Raw genomic sequence first — 19,799 nt, 5'->3', positions numbered from 1 at the left:
GATTGCTTGTAAAAGAGTAACAAAACCCTCTTTGGGCCATGTCTTCTGGAGCTTGTGGCTTAGAACCTAATAGTTACATAGTAAGGAGAGGGCAGTTGAAGTGGAGCAGCATCCTTGCAGAAGGTTCCGGTAACGGACGTGGTGTTCATGTGTCATCGTCATGTGAACGGCAGTTACGTCCTTTGGTGTCACATGAGAACTCACCTGAAAACACTGACCATCGGGACTGCAGACGTTGCCATGTGCTGTCCAGGGACTGGATATGAGGGTGTTGATCAGTGCGCACAAATTACAGTGCAAAGAGCACAGTTTGCCTGTCACCGAGGAGCTCATGCATGCATGTGACCAACTTAGACCTTGAGACGGATGTTTCTCAAGCATGGCCTTGTGCAGACGGAAGCACATGCCCTCTCGACATGACACGGCATGTGTTCTATACAGAAGGAACCTCACTAACTCCCTGGGCGGCCTCTCAAGGAAGCGTGTGCCCCAAGAACGGTCTCTCCTCTGACCTCCAAGGAATTGTCTGCTTGGTATCAGCATGTCTGAGCAGGTGTGTGCAGGCTGGAAGGGGTCTGGGGGGTGGGCAGACCTGGGGTAAACGTGTGTGGCTTCCTAGAGCAGTGATTCTTTTCAAAGAAAGAGAAGGCCCCAGGTGCCCCCCTCTCTCTGATGTTAGGGATTCTTAGAGATGTTCGAGGAACCCTGGAAAGAATTCTAGTTTGGCAGAAAGAAAAGGCATTTCTGAAAGTGAATTGGCGTCCCTGTTCCTCATTTTCAAGGCTGTGTGAGCACAGACCTAAGTGATCAGCATGTTTTTTTATTTGAGTAAGGGGGAATCTTTCATTCATATCATTCAGCAATTTATGTGTCAGCTCCATCGGCACATGCCCCAGCTGGCTGCAGTTCCTTGCTGGGAATGTCCCACAGCCTGGGAGGGGCTGCTGGGACACTGCTGGGCCTCTCACTGGACAGCGATGCTCCAGGACCTGTGTCCCTTATGCTGTCGGGGCAAACCTCCTCCCTGCTCCCAGCTCCCCAGCTCTCCTCATCCCCCACTGCCCTCTAGAAAAGCAGAAGTCCTTCTTGGTACCACTTCCCCTTTCACCTCACTGTGTACCATTGCCGGGTCCTGAGCCCCCTTCCCTCCCAAACCTCACAGTTCTCCCTCCCTTCTGTCCACCATGGACTTTGGAATGAGCATCCTTTGCATGGAACATTGGAGCCTGTGGGGTTTGTCTGGCTTGGTACAGCTCTGTACGTGGTACGTAATGCAGACAGTCCTCGCCTGCAGACAGGCAAATGAATTCTGTCCAGTGTCAGGGCAGTTGACTTCCTCCCACGGAAAAATCCAGTTTTGTGCCTGTTGGAAGTTCATTTCTATATTTCTTTATTTTATATATATATATATATATATTTTTTTTTTTTTTTAATTGAGCTGAAGTGCACATAACATAAAATTAACCACGTTACAGTGAACAGCTCAGTGGCATTTAGGACATTCACAGTGTGTGTAACCACCGCTTGTATCTAGTTCTAAGACCTTTTCATCACCCCCTGCGTGATGAAAGTGGTACTTCACTGCTGCGTACCACTAAGCAGTCACCCCCTTTCCTCCTCCCTCGGCCTCCATATAATCTTGTGCCTTCTTTGAAGGCACTGTAATGTCTCATTGGTTCCTCATGAATAATGAGTTAAATAATATTTTTAACATGTGGTCTTTTTTTGTGTGTGTGTGTGTGTGTGGTACGCGGGCCTCTCACTGTTGTGGCCTCTCCCGTTGCGGAGCACAGGCTCCGGACGCGCAGGCTCAGCGGCCATGGCTCACGGGCCCAGCCGCGCCGCGGCATGTGGGATCTTCCCGGACCGGGGCATGAACCCGTGTCCCCTGCATCGGCAGGCGGACTCTCAACCACTGCGCCACCAGGGAAGCCCAAATGTGGTCATTTTTTAAAATGACCTTTTAACAACCATCCCGCCCTTGGCTGAGCTGCCAGCCCTTCTCACTGGGTGGTGCTGGTTTTCAGTCCTCCAGCGCCTCCTGTACTACCTCTGTGGCATTCGGTGGGCTGGGGATTTTTTTTTTTTAGAATGAGAATCTGGTCATGGAGGGTAGGTGAGCACTTCACGTGTGGACTTTCCTGGTCTTGTCTGGGGCTCTTGGGTGATATTTTGAAAAGAAGTCATCTTCCTGGGCTGGCGCTCTGTGCCCTGCCAGGTCAGTCAGCATGTATTGATTAATTATCACAAGTCCAGTGCTGTGTTGAGCAATCCAGATGTTTACAGTTGTGGAGAGGGCATAGTGCCAAGAACAGAAATCTCATGCAGTCGGAGCCAGTGGGCTTGCGTGCTAGGTGTCGTCATCAGCTGAGCAGAGAGCGGGACCCTCACCCCCTGAGCTCTCTGGGCCCCGTGGTAATGGCCACGAGTTGGCCCAGCCTGTCCCTCAGGGGCTGAGGACTCCCTGGCACCCCATGTTCCCAGCAGACCTAAAGCACAACCTCCATGTGTGAAGGTTGAACCCCCTAACTGGCCCGAGTCTCAGTCAGTCTTCCTCGTGGGGCCCTCACTCTGGTGCGACCTCAGGTTTGAACTCGGCCCTCAGTGACCCTGGCTTTTCCCAGTCCCTTGGCCATGTGGGGAGGGACCTTTCCCTGCTGTCCAAAACCAACCGCAATAAGCAGGTGGTTGTGACCTTGAGCAGAAAGAGAAAGGTCAAGCCTTGATTGTGGGAACCCCCAGAATAGTCCTGTTGAACAGAGACAAACCCCTGTCTGCAGAAGGGACTAGATTGTTGGATAGAAGATGGCTCGTGTGAGCTCAAGATTTTCACCTCAGGAGGGCTGTTGTTGCTTTTGTAAACGGCCAAGGACAGCTTTCAGTTCAAGGTGTCCTTGGCTTGCTTTTGCTTTAAGTGATAGGCATTTGTTAGCGTCTCCACATCCTATGCGACGGCTGCTCACATCAGTGTTGTCATGAGGGGAGAGCTTGGGTCCCCTTCCCTCGGAGTCCCCACTTCTCTCCTGAAACCAGCTTTGCGGGTTTTCCGTAAATAACACATGGCTAACGACCTTCATTTCTGTGAGGAGTTGTGGCACCATACCAAAGTTTTGGAGAGAAGTTAGTGAAATGTCCCAACATCTGTATTCGTAAGAAATCAAGTTTCAAGTATTTACAGCACAGTGGTGCGGAGCGATTTCTAAGCATTTCCCTTTGGCTACGCAGAGAATGTCGCAGCCAGGGTGGCGTGTGCATGCGTGATTTCAGCACCTCGTTCTGCAGTTTCGGTCTTAGTAGAGCCTGAGGGTTTCCCTTCCTAACCCAAACCGAGTTTAATCAGCTGCTAGGAAAAGCGGTTTGCTAAAACCCATCCTACCCTTCTGTTAAATCTGATCCATTAATTCATTTGTTACTAAAGACACATGTTGATCCCAGGACTTTCTCCAGGGTTTGTACACTGTGGTTTTCTATCCTTATGCCATTCTCCAGTGTAGGAGAAAAACTCAGGTGGATGCAATTTCTAGAGGTTTATTTTGATGGTTTTCCTCATGTGTCAACACACCTCAGGTAGGGCAGTGGGTGTCACCATTACCTCCTTGGTTGGCTGAGGAGGTTTGACTCAAAATCGCAGCGATCTGCTTAAGGTCATGTGTCCAGAAAGACACGTACGCACACTCTGGTGCCAGTCTGGTCCTGTATATACTCTCATTTATTTAATCCTCTCTTTTCAGTTTTCAGTTTTTTGCTATCGAGAGGCTCCTGGGTGAGAACTTTTGTGTGTGAGTACCTGTCCCTGTTTCTTATCATTACCCGTGGCTAGCATTGACTTTTCTAAGGTTCCGGATGTTGCTTCTTGAAGAGGCTTCCTGTTGACGTTGGGGAGGGACTCGTACCTCCTCACCACCATTGAGCCTTATCAATTTTTCTTTGTTAATTCTGTAGGGGGAGAATGGCATCTTGTGTTAATTTGTATTATTCTGATTACCAGTGAGATGAACATTTCATTTCATACATATAGTTGCAGCATGTTTAGAAGAGAATCTTTTGTGTTCAGGAGAGCAGTGACCAGTTCAGCAGTGACCGCCCCCCGCCCAGAGCATGAAGGCAAGCATTTGTTGGTGGTGGGAGTATTCCCGCCGGGAACTTCTCTCCCTGCAGGGGCCTGGAGAGCAGGGGTCCTGGATACACTGTGTGTCATGCTTTGGATGGCCCCATGGAGCCCTGCCCACCTCCTGGAGGGGTGTCAGCTTAAGCAAAAGGTCCCATGTGCTGGGTTTGATGTTTCCAAGGAAAGGCTGAGTTTTCCACAGCGAGTGGGACACTGGGTGTACGTGAGTGGTGTGATTTTCCTTTGATGTTGCTTCCCCCTGTTTCTCTGGCCTGCTAGCCCCCAGGAGCAGCTGTGACTTGAGGTCTCAGACACGCCGCTGAGTTGACTCCTGAACCAGTCCCTGTTTGTACCGTGACCCTGAGCTGGTGGGACATTATGGAACCCTACGAGTCTTCAGGAAGGTGGAAGTCAGAGGTCTCACCTGTCCATCAGACCCGTGTGTCTTGGGCTTCAAGTAATTTGTAATCAGTTGTCACGTGGAAAACAAAGCCAGACGTAGTAATAAGAGGCTTTATTAGGAAGGATTATTATGGGGGAACCAGGGAGGCGGCTGTTGCAGTGGAGAGATGTCAGCGTTCGGCAAACTGGGTTTTTCCTTGGTAGGGAGGTGTAGACAAGGCTATTAGGACCCGGGTGTGGGGATGAAGAGTGATGGGGTGGTAGATTGGGAGATGTGTCCTCCAAGGCCGGCCTGTTCTCAGGGGCGCCATCCGAGTGCTCGGCCTCACGGTGGGTCGAGGGAGGCCTGGGGGAAGGAGAGAAGCCGAACCACAGTCGGGTAACAAGTGTTTTGTTCCGATTTATCTGTAGGGATGAGCTGCTCAGCCAAGGCACAGAGTGGAAGTCGGGGGCCCGTGTCTCCCCTTGCCCTAGGCGAATGGGGCCCCCCGTCTTATCTGAGTCATGCGCAGCGAGCCCTTCCTGGATCACAGAGGGATGGCGCGGTCTACCTGCCGATCACAGGGCCAGGTGCAGTCAAGACTGTCAGGCTGAGCTCTGCAGGGAGCGGGTCTGTCGTGGCGGCGGACAGGTGGCTGCCTGGACTGCATGCTTCAGCCGCCTGGGCGCTGAAACCTCAGTGGGGCCACCCTGCCCCGCCCAGGCCTTTCCCACGGGGACCTGCTTCCAGGGGAGGCACATGTGAGCTGGGCTGCGATGGATGGGAAGGACCTGCCGCACGCAGGAGTGGCTTTGGGGACAGAGGGCCGTGCGAGGGGGCGCTGGCCATCTACAATGTTGTGCCCTTGAGCTGCTCGGTGGGGCTTGGTCAGGGGGTTGGGGTGCCTCCTGAGGGAGGCCAGGAGCCCTGTGGAAGGAAGGGGCCCCGGCAAAGCTCCTCCTAGGCTCTGATTGGGGGACGTTTAGTGGGCCCGCCCTGATTACAGGGTTGTTAAAAACTCTCACAGATTCCACGACATTTTTGGTTTCTTCCTTTCTTTTTTCTTGCTTTGACTCTCCCCCTCTTCCTCCCCCCTTTTCTCTTTTTCTGATTTTGGTTTTTACGTTCATAATTCACTTTAAAACTTAAGCATTGTTGAAATACTAAGCTTGAGCACCAGCAGTTTCTTACCCCGTGATTGTGAATTAGGGGCCAGTTTGGGAGCTTTGTCGTCACTCACACCATTGCTAGCGAGGCCTGACCCGCCCCCACTCCTGCACCTCCCGGAGCTCATGCTCAGTGTTCACTGGGCGAAGGAGAGTGGCATGAACGGAATCAGGGTGCAAATGATGCTCTTTGCTCCCAGTTCATGCAGATGCTGCATCTGGTCTCTCCTGGCCAGGTGAACTGCACCCCATGACTGAGTCCCAGGGGTCTGTTGCGTGGCTGGGGCATTTAGTCTGCGTGTAAGATAGGGGGTAAGGGGTTCTGGCTCACGGTTTGCCCTGCTCACGTGTCCCCTTTTCTCACTCTGTCTCAGACTCTGCCATCCCAGACGGTAGTAGGAAGCCGCATCCCAGTTGCTAAAATGTTTGATGACACCGATCATCAGGTAGGGGATGAAATCCGCCTTCAGAGTGCAGTTCTTTTTAGAGGCGGCTCCTGAGCAGTTCTTGCCGTAGGTGTTCCTCCATCAGTGAGCAGCTTCAGCTGTTTGTTACGCTCCCTGGCACCAGCTGGGGACTGGAGAGGCAGAGGAGGAAAGCTGGTGTCAGAAAGCTCAGGCAGTTCTGCTGGAAGGTTCAGTCTGTCTGGGAGCTGCGGGCTGCAGAGGCCAGGGCAGGAGAAGGGCTGCTCGAGGCCATGCTGTGGGAGCGGTGTGTGCACAGGAGTGCGGTGTCTGTGGTCAGCGCCAGCTTCTCTGGGCAGGAGGGGAAGGGCCGGGGCTGCAGAATTGGGTTGCCGCCCAGCGCTGGCATGAATGCCAGCTCCGAGCCTCTTCACTCTCCATCCATCGCTGCCTTTGATGCTTCTCCTCCCCTGCGGGGGTGTTGGCAACCTGGGACCTCCAGTCTCACACCCTGGCAGTCAGATCTAAACTGGATTTGAAGCTTTGGCCCCCGCTGTGGCCCTGGAGGGCTGTCTTCAGCTCAGGGTCCGCCTTGGGCACTTCTTGAGCTTTCGTTTCGTTGCATTTACTTGCTCTGATTAAGCCAGGAGAGAAGAGAGCTTCTGAGGGAGCGATTCCGTTTGTTTGGGCTGGGAGCCAGCAGCCTAAGAATCAGCTTCCAGAAGAGCTAACAAAGTGAGCAGGACCCATGCTGGCAGCTCTGGACATGGCAGTGGAGGAGGGTGGTGGAAATGTCAGGTGCCAGTCGCGTCAGTCACATCCTGAGCTAGCGGGGCCATGGCCACTCCAGACCCGCAGACATCTGTGCGTGTCCCGGAGAGAGACCTGGGTTAAAAGTCTTCCAGACATGTTTGCGTTAGAGGGAGCCAGGAGTGACTTTTATTTTCAGTGTGTACACAAGACATTTAAGTACCACGTCCTCTCCAGATGCCCGTCCTGCTGATGGAATTGTTCTTGGAGGGAGCGTTCAGTGTTTGCTGCCCAGGCTCCTGGCCCTGCCCTGATTCCCCGGCCCTGGGAACTGCCCCACCCCCATGTTAGGAATCTCCCCTTGGCTTTACCTGTCACGTTGTAAATAGATGGCTTACAAAAGATAATTGAAAAGGAAAGGCTTAGGAAGATTAAAAAATACTCTAGAACTTGTGTTGAAGTGAAGAAAACAACTCATTTCCAGGATCAACTTTGCCACTTTGAAGGGGTTCGTACGGAAACGTCGTGCGGGTGGGTTCTCTGTGTGAGGGTGGAGCAGGTATGTTATTGTGTTGCTGCTGCGGGCCCGTCTGTCTCTGTGACGAGAGTCCTGGGGACGTGCGGTGATCCAAGGTCAGCCTCTGCGAGGAGCTGACCTCTGGGATTGTGTGTCTTCCCATGAGAACGGGGACCAGGTGGTCTTGGAGGCCTGGCTTCAAGTCGTGGGTCTGTTGGCGGTGCTGGGGCGCCTACCTTGGGGATGTCACCTGCCTGTGGGCTTCCCCGAAGCACGGAACAGGAGGGTCCGTGAGGGGCCCTGCGGCCTCCCAGGATAGGGTTCCTGTGGATGTCTGCGGGGTACAGTTTTATGTCTCATCTGTCACTTTTTCCCTTTTGACTCAAACTCTTAAAGCCTGGTGGTCCTGCTTATGGTGAGAACTTGAGTGCAGGTAGTGAATTACTCTGAGTGTTTTTGTTTTGGTGCTGCCTGGTCGTTAATCCCACAGTTTTATTCTTACCAAGAGTGTGCTGTGCGTGCTGCCTGGGTACCAGGGTGGCCCCCAGAGGCAGGGGGCTCCATGGGCATGAGATAGAGCACCTGCCCATCGGAGGTGTGCTTTATTTTTAGCAAATGGCATTCAGCGTCTTGCAGAGCTGAGAGCAAGACGACTGTAGATGTAATTAAGTGACTCTGAAATGGGAGTTAATTACTTCTGCCTGTGTCAGAAGGCCAGGGAGGGTCTCTCTGGTCCTCTGGCTGCAGCCCTGTGAGGCTGTCACCTGGACAAGCTCCCAGGACCACCCCTCGAGGGCATCCAGGGTCCTGTGGGTGCTGCTCTAACTAATGGTGAGTGGCCTGAGGAGCTGAAAGTTCATGACTCTTTAATGTAAAAATTATATACAAGGAACTTTATCCTAACGCTGATCTGTGCATGGTATTAGCCCAAATGTGTCCTCTCAAGGCGTACGGAACAATTATATTACAGGAGCAACAGGTCACTGACAAGAAGGCATGTGTGTATAACGCGGTGTGTTCAAAAGCTGCCATAACAGGATGGAGGGCTTGAGCACCGCCCAGCTCAGGGGCTGCCCTGGTCAGTGTCTAGTGAGAGCACCCGTGGGTGCTGGTGCTCTGTCCATCCTGCTAAGGACGGGGCTCCAAGGCACCAGGACCAGGGTGGACAGAGGGCTGCGTCTATGGAGACCTATGCGTCTATGGAGACCTCCCTCCATAGCTGTCCCCAACTCTGATCTTATTGGGTCCATTCCTAGTGACTGGAAGCTTCCACACCTCCAGCCACACCTAGGCCCATGCTGTCCAGTGCTGTGGCCGACACCACACGGTGTGAGAAGTGCTCCACTTCTCCACACCCCGGTGTGGTCGGTCAGAGCCGAGCAGTGCTGTGGCTGTGGAGACCTAGACTCAGAAGCAACAGTAGGATATCCTGTCCACGACCCTATTAATTATGTGTTGAAGCGATTGGGCTTTCGATACGTATTGGGCCAAATAAAATATATTATTAAAACTAACTTCACCTATTTGTTTTTACTCTCAATGTGACTTGTAGGCACACCTGAAATCATGCACGTGGTCACGTGTGCGGCCCGCCTGGTGTTTCTGTGGGGGGCACAGATCTCAGCTGTTCTCTGATACCCTCTGTGTTTGAGTTCCCCCGTCTGTCAAGGCCCAGCCCATAGGCTGGGAGGCACAGATTAGGAACAGGTAGGTACATCAGGCTTTGAGAATACCTTGAAACCAGCTCTAAGTGCTATTGTTTTTGCATTTCTGCAGACAATTACACATAGCCTGCTGGGCCTCATCCAAGAAATGGGTTCTGTGCTCAGATGGTGTTTCTCTTGCATGGGGAACCGAGCACCTGGCTTTGGTGAGCACGCTGCTCCCCTGAAAGGCTATCCCAGCTCCCTGTCATTCAGGCTGCGCCTTACCCGGACTCCCTGTTTTCCGGGCTCCCCGTTGTCTGGGCTTTTGTCTCCCTGATTTCTATGGATGAAGAAACGTGCAGTGCATCTGGCCTGATCTTCCACTTACAGCTGTGGCCTGTGCGTGCTGGTTGGCGTGCCAAGCCTGTGTGTCAGCGATGGCTTTGATGAACTCCTGCCATTGATCTGGTGGGAGGAGGGACCACCGTTTAACCCTCTTCCACCCCTGGAAGCCCCGCTGACAAGCTGGTGAATGTGGGCTGCTGTTTGAGTAGCTGCAGGGCACGTGGCCCGAGTCCTGGGAGAGACCCATAGGCCTTCCCACATCTGGCTGGGCTATTTATATCCCACAAAAGCCTGTTTTTCTCTGAAAAGAGTGAGCGTGTGGTGATGCTGTCATGTGCATGGGTGAAGCCAGCGAAACAGCCTTTCAGTAAACTCCTTTCTGGTGCATCCAACACGTTTTCATGGCATGCACAGCCTTCCGGGTTCCACATCTGCCCCGCCCTGTGGTGTTCGTGCACACTTGGAGTGCGGGCAAGCTGTGGCCCCCAGGGCGGCCCCGCTCCCATGGCGGGAGAGCATGGCTAGCCCAGGGTGTGGAGCCGCAGCTCTCCCTGATAGCCGGGGAGGGACAGGTCCCTCTGGGGCCCATCACTCGAACAGCATACTGAACTCCTGAGCTGTGCCCCACATGCTCTAGGCACCGGGCTTTCCACAGTGGAGAGAGCTTTCTCGTGTTGGGGAGGACGGGCCACAAAAGGGATCAGTAAGTCAGATATGGAAGGGTGAGATGGTGGTGGGTGCAAAGAAGAGAAGTCAAGCGGAGAAGGGGCAGTTTGTTGAGAAAAGACAGGAGCTGGGCCTGGGTTTGGGGAGGAGTGTTCCAAGCAAAGGGGACAGCAGCTGCAAAGGTCCTGAGGCAGGAGTGTGCAGGAGGGACAGGTGAAAGGAGAAGAGGTAGGTAGATGGTGAGTTTATCTGTGCTCAGAGGTGCTGAGATGGGAGCCCTGGGAGCCAAGGGTTTGGACAGGACCACAGGCCTCTAGGAAGAATGGACCCTGGAAGGTAGAACAGGGCACCCTGTTAGGAGGCTGTGAGGTGATCCAGGGAGAGACGTGGTGGCTTGGGCCAGAGTATAGCAGTAGGCGTGGGAGGATGGCCCGATTGGGCATTTATTTGGAGGTGGAGCTGAGAGGACTTGCTGCCAGGTTGGATCGGGGATGGGGTGGGGGCCGAGGGTGCACCGAGGTTTTGGCTGAGCAACTGGAAGGATGGAGGGTCCACTTACAGGCCAGCTCCACCCGGGCTGTCTAGGAGGCATCCCAACCTTGGGAGACGGGGAGTGTGGCTTGGGGACACGTGAAGTTTGGAGGGGAGGAGGCCCTAGGAGCCTACGCCTGGAGTTGGGGAGATGTCCAAGGATTGGCCCCGAGGGGTAGTTCCGCGCTGGAGCTCAGCAGCAAGTTCTCCCAGAGAGCAGGCAGCCTTGCTTGGAGATGTCCCTCAAGCATGCGTCCATCAGTGAGGCTGGCCTGTGGGGGACATGAGGATGGGCCCCTGGGGTGGGAGTCTCCCTTGATGGGAGACTCGGACAGGTGGCTGTATGGGAAGGAAGAGGGTGTGAGTGGCGGAGCCTTAAGCTGTCTGGAGGCGGGGAGAGAGCAGCAGGAATGTGGGTGAGGCAGAGCCCCTCCCCCATCCCTGGCATGGCTGGCTTTGAGGACTCTGCCCAGCTTGGTTTGGGGAGCAGAAGGTGGGTTTGGGAAGGGGGTGCTTCCATCCTTCTATGTAAGCCCTGTACGGATACTCTTCATGCCTTCATTGCCTTGTTTTGCTGCCTCGTTGGAAAGACATGGCTCTCCAGGGTCTTGGATGGCCCATGCCTTTGAGTCAAAGGGGGCACTCATTTTTGCAGGAAAATGCCATGGGCAGCAAAAGTGTCCTCATTAGAACCTGAGAGAGGCCCAGCTGTGTTCATTATGGAGGCAAGACCGTGTGTCTTTGTCTTCCTGGCCATCTTTGAGGGTGGGGGGTCGGTGGGTTAATTACCGACTGGTCAGTGTTCATCATGAACTTGGACCAGGCCCCACTTGGAGCCACTCACTCAGGCTCCAAGATTGCTTTTTTTGGTTCTCTGTAGTAGGCTGAAGAATGGCCCCCAAAGAAGTCAGATTCTAATCCCTGGAACTTCTGCGTGTTGCCTTTTCTAGTGATGGGATCTTTGCAGATGTGATTCAGTTAAGAATCTTGCATGAGGAGGTGATCCTGGCTTATCTGATGGGCCCTAAATGCCATCACACGTGTCCTTATGAGAGGGAGGCAGGGGAGATGTGAAAGACAGGGGGAGAAGGTGATGAGAAGATGGAAGCAGAGAGTAAGAGTGATGTGGGTGTGATGGCTGATTCTGTATGTCAGCTTGACTGTGCCATGGGTGCCCAGATAGTAGTCAGACCTGATCCTGGGCGTGTCTGGGTGGGATTAGCATTTGGATCTGTAGACAGACTAAAGCAGATTTTCCTCCCCCATGTGGGAGGGCCTCATCCAATCAATTGAGGGCCTGAATAGAGGAGAAAGGCGGAATAAGAGAGAATTCCCTCTCTCTGCCAGACTCTCTTTGAGCTGGGACACTGGTCTTCTCCTGTCTTCAGATACGGACCAGAGATGGAACTTGTCCCCTCGGCTCTCCTGGGTCCAGCTTGCTGACTGTAGATCTCAGGGCTCTCCAGCCTCCATGGTCATGTGATCAGATTCATTATAATAAATCTCTTTCTCTCTATATACACATCCTATTGATTCTGTTTCTCTGGGGACTCTGACGAATACAGTGGTCACAAACGAAGGAATGCCGCAAGCCACCAAAAGCTGGGCGAGGCAAGGAAGGATTCTCCCTCAGAGTCTCCAGAGGGAGCGCGGCCCTGCTGACACCATGATTTCAGCCCAGTGAAACTGATTGCAGACTTCTGGCCTCCAGAACTGTGAGAGAATAGATTTCTGTTGTTCTAAGCCACCCGGTTTATGGTCATTTGTTAGAGCTGCCACAGGAAAAGAACACAGCCAGTGTAAACAGTGCTACCGTAAATACCCCAGCCACACGCATGGAGCTGTTATTCAGGCATGGATTTCAGGGAGTGGCACTGCTGGGGCAGGGTGTGTGTCTCTTTGTTTCATAGATCATGCCAGATAACTTTTCAAAAAGATCTAGCAGCCCGTCTCTTCCCTGCATGGATGAGTGTGTGCCCTGATCCTGCATGCTCTCTCAGCGGTGGACATGAGCAGTCTTTTCGACTTTGTCAGTCTGAGAGGGGCAGAGCTGCAGCTTTGTTCCTTGACATGTGTCTCTTTGAATCTGGTGAGTTTAGGGTCTTTGCTCAAAAGATCCCTCCGTCTGTGAAATGCCTGTTTGTGTTCTTTGCCCGTGTTTCTCTCAGGGTGTTTTCCCCTCCCTTATCCATTTGTAGGGGCTGTTTATTTGTTACAAATGTTGTTGATTTTCTGCCTTGAAAACATTTATTCCCAGTTCTGTTGTTTGCTAATTACTTTTATTAACGTGTCATTTGCCATCAAGATGAAATCATTTTATTGTCGAATATGTCTTTCTTTCCTCTTATGACTTCCAGGTACCCATGTTTGTTAGGAAGATTCCACAGGCTGTCTCTTGACTTCCTGGCAGGTCTTTTATTATTTTGTGTACAAATTCTGCTCTTGAGTGTGTCTAAAATGCTTTTGCGTAATATGGAGTAAGATGCTTGAGGGAGGGGAGTCCGGTTTTATTTCCTTCCAGTGTACCAGCACTAATTATTCAGTAATCCATCCTTTGATCAATGAACTGAACTTCAGCTCTGTGGTATAGTATGGTCTCATGTAAACTGGTTACCTTCAGGGATTCTCCATTCCATACCACTGGCCTGTTTGTCTTCCATTTTCCAACTTTACGTTGGTAGTGGCTGTATGTACAGTGTGTTTCGATAGCAGATAAAGGAACCCCACCCCCTTGCTGAGCTCTGTGTTCACAATGAGATGTTACAGGACTGTTCTTATATATGCACTCATGACTGCGTGTCCACATTTACATGTGTCTCATGGCTCCTGGGCAGAGGAAGATTTGGGTGGACACACGGTGGCTGTGCTTTCAGGGGCAGTGGGCACAAAGGTATGGTGGAGGTTGGAGGGAGGGCCAGGTGGAAAGGGACACAATGACCATCGCATTGCATAAAATTACCCCTCTGCACGTGCAGAATTTTTAAAGATCATTAAACAAGTGAAATAGTAGTGTCCAAGGGAAAAGGCACTAAACAGAGAACAAGTTTATCATGGGGGGAGTGAAAAGATAATACATTGCACTGGCTCCACCATTGTGTCGGGGACTTGCCATGGTGTGGCTTTTCTCTGGGTGTGGGTGCTAGTACTCTGCACTTGGTAGGGCATGTGTGTACGTGGTGGGGTGCATGTGCCCTTGGCGTGTGTGAATGCGGCTGTTCCCAGGTACCCCGTGTCTGCCGGCTGCCCTTAGGAGCTCACACCTGAGCACTGACTCGGGCCCTCTGAGCAGCAGTGCTCTGTTTCCCCACGTGTCCTCTGTGTCCCCCAAACACCCTCTGTGCCCAAGCTCCCACTGTGCTGCCCAAGCTGGCCTGGCTGCACCCACACTGGGAGCCTGGTGTGGTCAGGACCTGTGCTGACCCTCTTGTGGCCCTAGCCCCGCCCACACTGCAGGTGGAGGTGTGCCTTGAGCTGCATACACCTCACCCCACACAGGATGACAACAGACTCACAGAAGGAAGCTGGGCTCAGCAGAAGAGGGGGTGGGGTGGGGCGGGGGTGGGTGTAGGTGCTGCAGGCCTAGGGCTGTCGTGTCACTCTTCCTCACGAAGGTCCTCCTTTGGCAGCTGCTGGTGGCCCAGCCTGCTTCTCGGGTGGCAGCCACGGGTGGGTAGGGTGCAGGATACACTGTGCAGGCGGGCTCATTTGTCCCCCAGACACCTGGGTGGCTGGAGGCTCTGCAGGAACAACTGGACCGTGCACACCTGCTGTGCAGTCAGTGGAAGGTGAACCAGGTGCCTTCCTGTGGGTGGAGGGCAGGCCCCGTGGGAAGGAGGGAGGAGGGTGGGGGGCAGTTGGCGCTGCTGCTGGGGTGGTGTCTGCCTGCTGTTAGGCGTGCTCCTCCTGGGTGACTCGGGTCCTCTAGACTCGGGCTTGGCTGCTTGTGACAGGGTTTGCAGACAGTCCTGGCACACCGAGGGGTGGGTGTTTGCCTGGTGCACTTGAACCAGGTCCTAGGACTGATCCAGGGTCTGTGCCTGGTGGTCTGTCTGCTTCCTTACTGGGAAGGGGTGAGGAGGGCGGGCCAGGGACCCCGGCCATGCCGGGCAGTGTCTGGTGCTGACCCCTCCAGGCCTGCATGGCTCTTAACCCCCCACGAGTGGGTTTTGACACAAGAGCTCGAGGCGGGGAGGGTGTGTGGTGCTGATTCTTTGCCAGCTGTTGGGTGCCTGCAGAAGTGAAACTCCTCTGTCTTTCCAAATTTCACCTTGGACTCCGTACTTCCAGCCAGCAGAGGAGGTGGCCCTGGCCGGGCAGTTTCTTCTGATGTCTCAGATCGCGCTGACACTTGCCTCTCCTTGCTGCAGGCACCCCGCTCCTGAGATTCTGCAGGCACTTGGCTTCCTTATAATTCCTCCTGTGCTGCTGTGACCAAGTAAGAAGTTCAGTGCTCCTTGCAGAGCTTTTTATACTTAATAGACACTGGGGAGCTTGAGAACATGAAGCCACTCCTTCTGCGCCTATGGGGCTGTGGGTGGGTGCCGGGCAGCTCCTTGGCCTCTGTCCCACAGAGCCCCTCCCACTGCTGTGGCACTGACCATGACCCAGGCCACACAGGGGAAGTAAACCTAGTTGGGGCCCAGAGGCTGTGGCCGGCAGGGGTGGGAAGGACGTGTGACGCACTCCCGGTGGCCTGGCCGGGGAGGGGGCGTTAGTAACATGCGAGCTCGCCAGCCTCGCCTGTGACAGTCAGCAAGTCCATACCTGCACGATGCGGGCATGTGCACATCGAGCTGCGTGTCCAGTGGGGAGGAGAGACGTTTAAACCCAGCTGTGGGGCGTGTGCCCTGGGAGGCGCTGTCGGTCCCCCACGTCTGCCTCCTCCCTGCCCTGCTGGGTGATAGCCCCCTGTGTGAGGAGGTCACCCTACTGCCAGCCCCCAGCCCTTTGTCCCAGCGGTGGAGCCTGTTGCTGCAGGGCTGATCAGAGGCCACAGTTTAATGGGATTTTAGTGCAGGTCCAGGTAGGAAAGCTGGAAACAGAAAGCACTGGCCTGGTGTGGAGGTGGAAATGGTGAGAGCGACCCAGGAGTTATGCCCGCAGGAAGCAGCCTTGATGGCAGGTGGGCTGAGGGGGCCAGGCGTTTGGGACCCTACAGCCCTGAGAAGGAAGCCCTAGTTCTGGGCGGGAGGTGATTTGTGCCCTCTCACTCTTCCTGCCTCTGGGCTCCCTTTGCCCCCTTCTCGTGGTGGGGGCATCCTGACACAGCCTGGCCCCAGGCCAGAGCCCAGGGTCACCCTTATGTTATCAGCATTCTGGCCACATCTCTCTTCTGGCTTTGGCCCTGATGTGCTGGGCTCTCGCCTCAGCACCTTTGGGTTGTCTGCCTGGAAACGCATGTTTCCCCCAACTGGATGATGGCTCATCCACCACTCATACCCCTGAAAGTCCCCAGGGTGACCTGTCCATTGAACAGACCCTCCTGAGAGTACCCAAGATGGCATGTCCACCAGGCAGACCCCCTGAGAGCCCCCATGATGGTCTGTCCATCGTGGCCTCCTTTTTTCTGGAAAATCAGGGACATGTTACCCAGAGGGTATTGGGCCACATTTGAAGGGTGTGGAGGATGCCCTGAGTGGCTGATATGTGGAAGGTGCCCGAGCAGAGGACAGGGCCAAAGGGGTCAGCGTGGCTGGGAACAGCAGTGTGTAGGGTGTGTACAGGTGAGGGGCTATAGGAGAGAAGCTCCATGTCCTGGGTGACCCACACAGGGAGGATCAGGTCAGAGGGCAGGTGATGACCACTGGGCCTCCATTGTCTGTCTGGACTGTTCTTGGTGAGACAGAAGGCAGGCTGGTTTGTCCCTGGCGCTTTTGCTCACCCTAGCTGGCTCTTGGCAGCTGTGACCAAGGCCATGCACTGACTGCAGAATTATTATACGGAGCATTCTTGAGCCAAATAAGGTTGTATTCATGCTTAAAATTGATGCTGAGATGTGGTGAGCTTGAACATGGGTCAGCTGGTTTTCATTTGACCTAAGTTTGTGCATTTGGTTCTTTGCTAACTTTTTGTAAAGGTGCAAGTACCTGTAAATAGGTTTATAAAAATAGACACTTCTCTTGCTGTTTACCATAAATTGAATCGACCCATTGATACACTCTGGGGCCTGAGTGGGCTGCAGAGATCTTGAGATTGGTCTGCTGAGCTAGTGCTGATCAGAGGAGCACGTTTTCAGTGGAAGCGGAATTAAATTTTGCATCTCGTTATTTGCGGAAGGCAAAGGCTGCTGTTTGAAACCCTTAGCCTCTTTTTTGGTACCTTAATTTTTTTGTGAACTCTTTAATCACAGAAGAAAAGTGTTTCCTCAAGTGTTTCCTTTTTTTTAAGATACAGATTTTATTTTTTTTAATTTTTTAAAATTAATTTTTTTTGGCTGCGTTGGGTCTTCGTTGCTGCATGCGGGCTTTCTCTAGTTGCAGGGAGCGGATGCCACTCTTCGTTGTGGTGCACAGCCTTCTCATTGCTGTGGCTTCTCTTGTTACCGAGCGCAGTCTATAGGACACGCGGACTTCAGTAGTTGCGGCGTATGGGCTCAGTAGTTGTGGCTCATGGGCTGTAGAGCACAGGCTCAGTAGTTGTGGCGCTCGGGCTTAGTTGCTCTGTGGCATGTGCGATCTTCCCGGACCAGGGATCGAACCCGTGTCTCCTGCATCGGCAGGCGGATTCTTAACCACTGCGCCACCAGGGAAGCCCCCAAGTGTTTCTTTTAATGTTACTGCTACTTTAAGAAAATTGCCTTCAGAGCTAATCATCTTCGTAGGCAATTTACAGACCAGAGTGGTTTTGACTCGCAGCAAGCAGACCTTAAAGGATTCAAAGAAACTCTGTTTTTTAAAACATATAGCTCATATATTATAAGTCTATGAAAATATTCTAAAATTGTAAAGCATGTTGCAGACTACAATACATAAGTTATATATAATTCTAGTCAATGAGTATAAAGAATATTTCAGTCCATTGCCTCAAAATATCTTTAAAGCCAGAAACGTTCGTGTTTCTCATGAACAAAATAAAGTGTTTTCATAATGCTGGTTTGACTGGAGCAGCTTTTAACTCATGATGGGATAGATTAATATTTTCCCGAATTTCATGAGCCCAGCTCTGTCACTAGCTGAGGGTCACAGTCACCTGGCTCCATCGACCAAGTCACGGAGCATGTCTTCTTGGACTTTTGATGGGAACCATCACAAGGCCCTGGGAGGCTCTGGAAGTCGACCCCAAGCCATCCCAGGGCGTGGCGTTCACAGAGCCCACCCCAGCTGTGGCCCTCCTGCTTCTCCTGCATCTTGTCTCCAAGCCTGCAGGTCAGGGCACTGTCACCAAAGGCTCTGAGGGAGAGGAAGGTGTGAGAGGTCACGGGACAGGTGCCTGGGTCAGGTGGGGCTGCTCCCTGCAGAGTCTGCATCACCGCCCCTTGTCACAGTCTTCCTGCATCTAGCACAGACTGACCCCCTCCCACTGCCTCTGTGGCTCATTAGGAACCATCCAGTTAGAAAGGGCAGAGGCCATCGTGCTGGCAGCTGCCTAGGCGCTGTTTGTTTCAGCAGGTGGGATGGACCTGGTTGCTGTGTTTAAGGGATTTTAGAGTTGAGGTCTGGGACAGAGCAAGTTACTGTCCTGCTGGGGCAGGGCATGGACCTCTCATACAGTGTAGCTCCGTCCGTCAGATGGGTGCGGCCAGTCCCAATCCAGCTTATGACTGAGGCTCAGACACCCAGTGTGCGTGGCAGTCATCTGTGTCTGCCCACATCACGACCCAGCTTCCTTCAGCCCAGGACTTGTCAGCCAGTCCTCTGTCCTGGTGGCCGCATAACCAGAGGTAGACACCAGAGTCTGTGCCTGTTGCAGGCAGCACATGTGGGTTGGCGCCTGCTGTCACCAGATACCGCTGTGTCCCAGGCCCGTGTCCTCCCCTCATGGAGCCCAGAGTTGCTCATGGCAGCAGCAGAGGTGCAGGTTCTTCATTTTGGGGAAGGGGGAGGTTGGTGTGGTGCTGGGTGCCGGTTGGAAGCCGTGTCTGGGAGGCTGAGCCTGCCGTGTCTGCCCATCTCCTCGCGTTTGTTCACGACCATGTGTGGGCACCACCATCCCCACGCTGTGCCCCCTTCCAGCCCCTGCGGGGGACGGCCAGTGCCACACTGGTGCTCGTGTGCCCCCGCCCAGCCAACCCCACAGACGGGGTGGCGGTCCCAGGCCCGCTCATGGGAGGATGTGCCGATGGGCAGTGGTCAGGAGACAGAAGAGGCGCTCCTTTACCAGCACTTCTTCCCGCGTTGGTTTTTGGCCAGCGGTGCAGAGGTGCTCTGCACACACCACGTCCCCATTCACCCTCGTTGCCACCTTGCAGCCACCACATGACCAGATGCCACGACTGTCCCTGTTTTCAAGGCTGGACACTGACTCTTGGAGGAGCTGAGGGGCTTGCCCGGAGCCCTGCAGGGGAGCCAGGAAGAAGGGCAGCTTCCCATTCTCTCCCCAGATCTCAGAGGCCCTCGGTGACTGCGTGGCCAGGCCTGTGTGATCCCTGGGCACCGAGGGGCGCGCCCTCGGCAGGACCCCTCCCCCCTCCCTGCAGCGCTCTAAGGGCCTTTCTTCTTGGGGACAGGAGCTCCTGCCTCCTCCTCCCTCGGCCTGGGCTGGCCCTGCCCGCCCCCCTGAATGAGCCCACACAGGAGAACAATCGGGCCCACATCGATGGAGCACAGCCGACCATTGAAAGGGACAAGAATGGGGCAAGCGTGTTCCATGGCCCGAGGGAGGCTCACTGCGGGGCCTTGTCCCGCTGCTGAACGGCGCCTTGTCGTGGCCCCAGTGGGCCCAGCTGCCCGTGGCCCGTCCCTGTGGCCCCACCCGGGCTGCACCCTGGAGACCCAGGTGTCGGGACAGACGCCCTGGGCAGCAGAGCTCCCCGTGAGGATGGGGCGGCCGGGCCAGACCGCATCCTGAGCGCCATCCTGCCCGTGGCCAGGGTGGGGTCAGGGAGCCGGCGGCAAGTGTGGCCCCGGGAGAGGGGAGGCCGCCGGGCCTGGCAGCAGGGGCTTGGCTCTTTAGGGTTTGCTGCCAAGAGGCTCAGCATTTTCTTTTCTTCCTTTTTTCCAGATGGTATGATTTGTTATTTCCTACTAGAAGAATCCAGAAGGATCTATAAACTACCGGGTAGAAGAATGTATAAAAATCAGAGTTTGGTTTTTTAGTTCTGAGTGCCTGACATGTGGCACCTTGTT

General features: G+C 53.9%; 1 protein-coding gene across 11 annotated transcripts in view; it reads left to right on the top strand.

Annotated features, from left to right (window-relative positions):
- Positions 1 to 19,799, top strand: part of SEMA4D (semaphorin 4D) — a 118,708-nt gene that overhangs the window by 30,844 nt on the left and 68,065 nt on the right. The window contains exon 1 of one of the 11 annotated variants that reach the window (XM_060155538.1): positions 12,502 to 12,604. The exons of 9 other annotated variants lie outside the window; for them this stretch is intronic. The gene's annotated coding sequence lies outside the window, so the exon portion shown is untranslated. Of the gene's footprint in view, positions 1 to 12,501; positions 12,605 to 14,248; positions 14,301 to 19,799 lie in introns of those variants that run through there. One more of the 11 variants, XM_060155539.1, reaches the window with a different exon arrangement.

Source organism: Lagenorhynchus albirostris, chromosome 7 (assembly GCF_949774975.1).
Source record: "Lagenorhynchus albirostris chromosome 7, mLagAlb1.1, whole genome shotgun sequence".
In the NCBI taxonomy this organism is placed as follows: domain Eukaryota; kingdom Metazoa; phylum Chordata; class Mammalia; order Artiodactyla; family Delphinidae; genus Lagenorhynchus; species Lagenorhynchus albirostris.
Note: the sequence above shows the minus strand (reverse complement) of the source record. Positions and strands in the feature narration are given on the sequence as shown.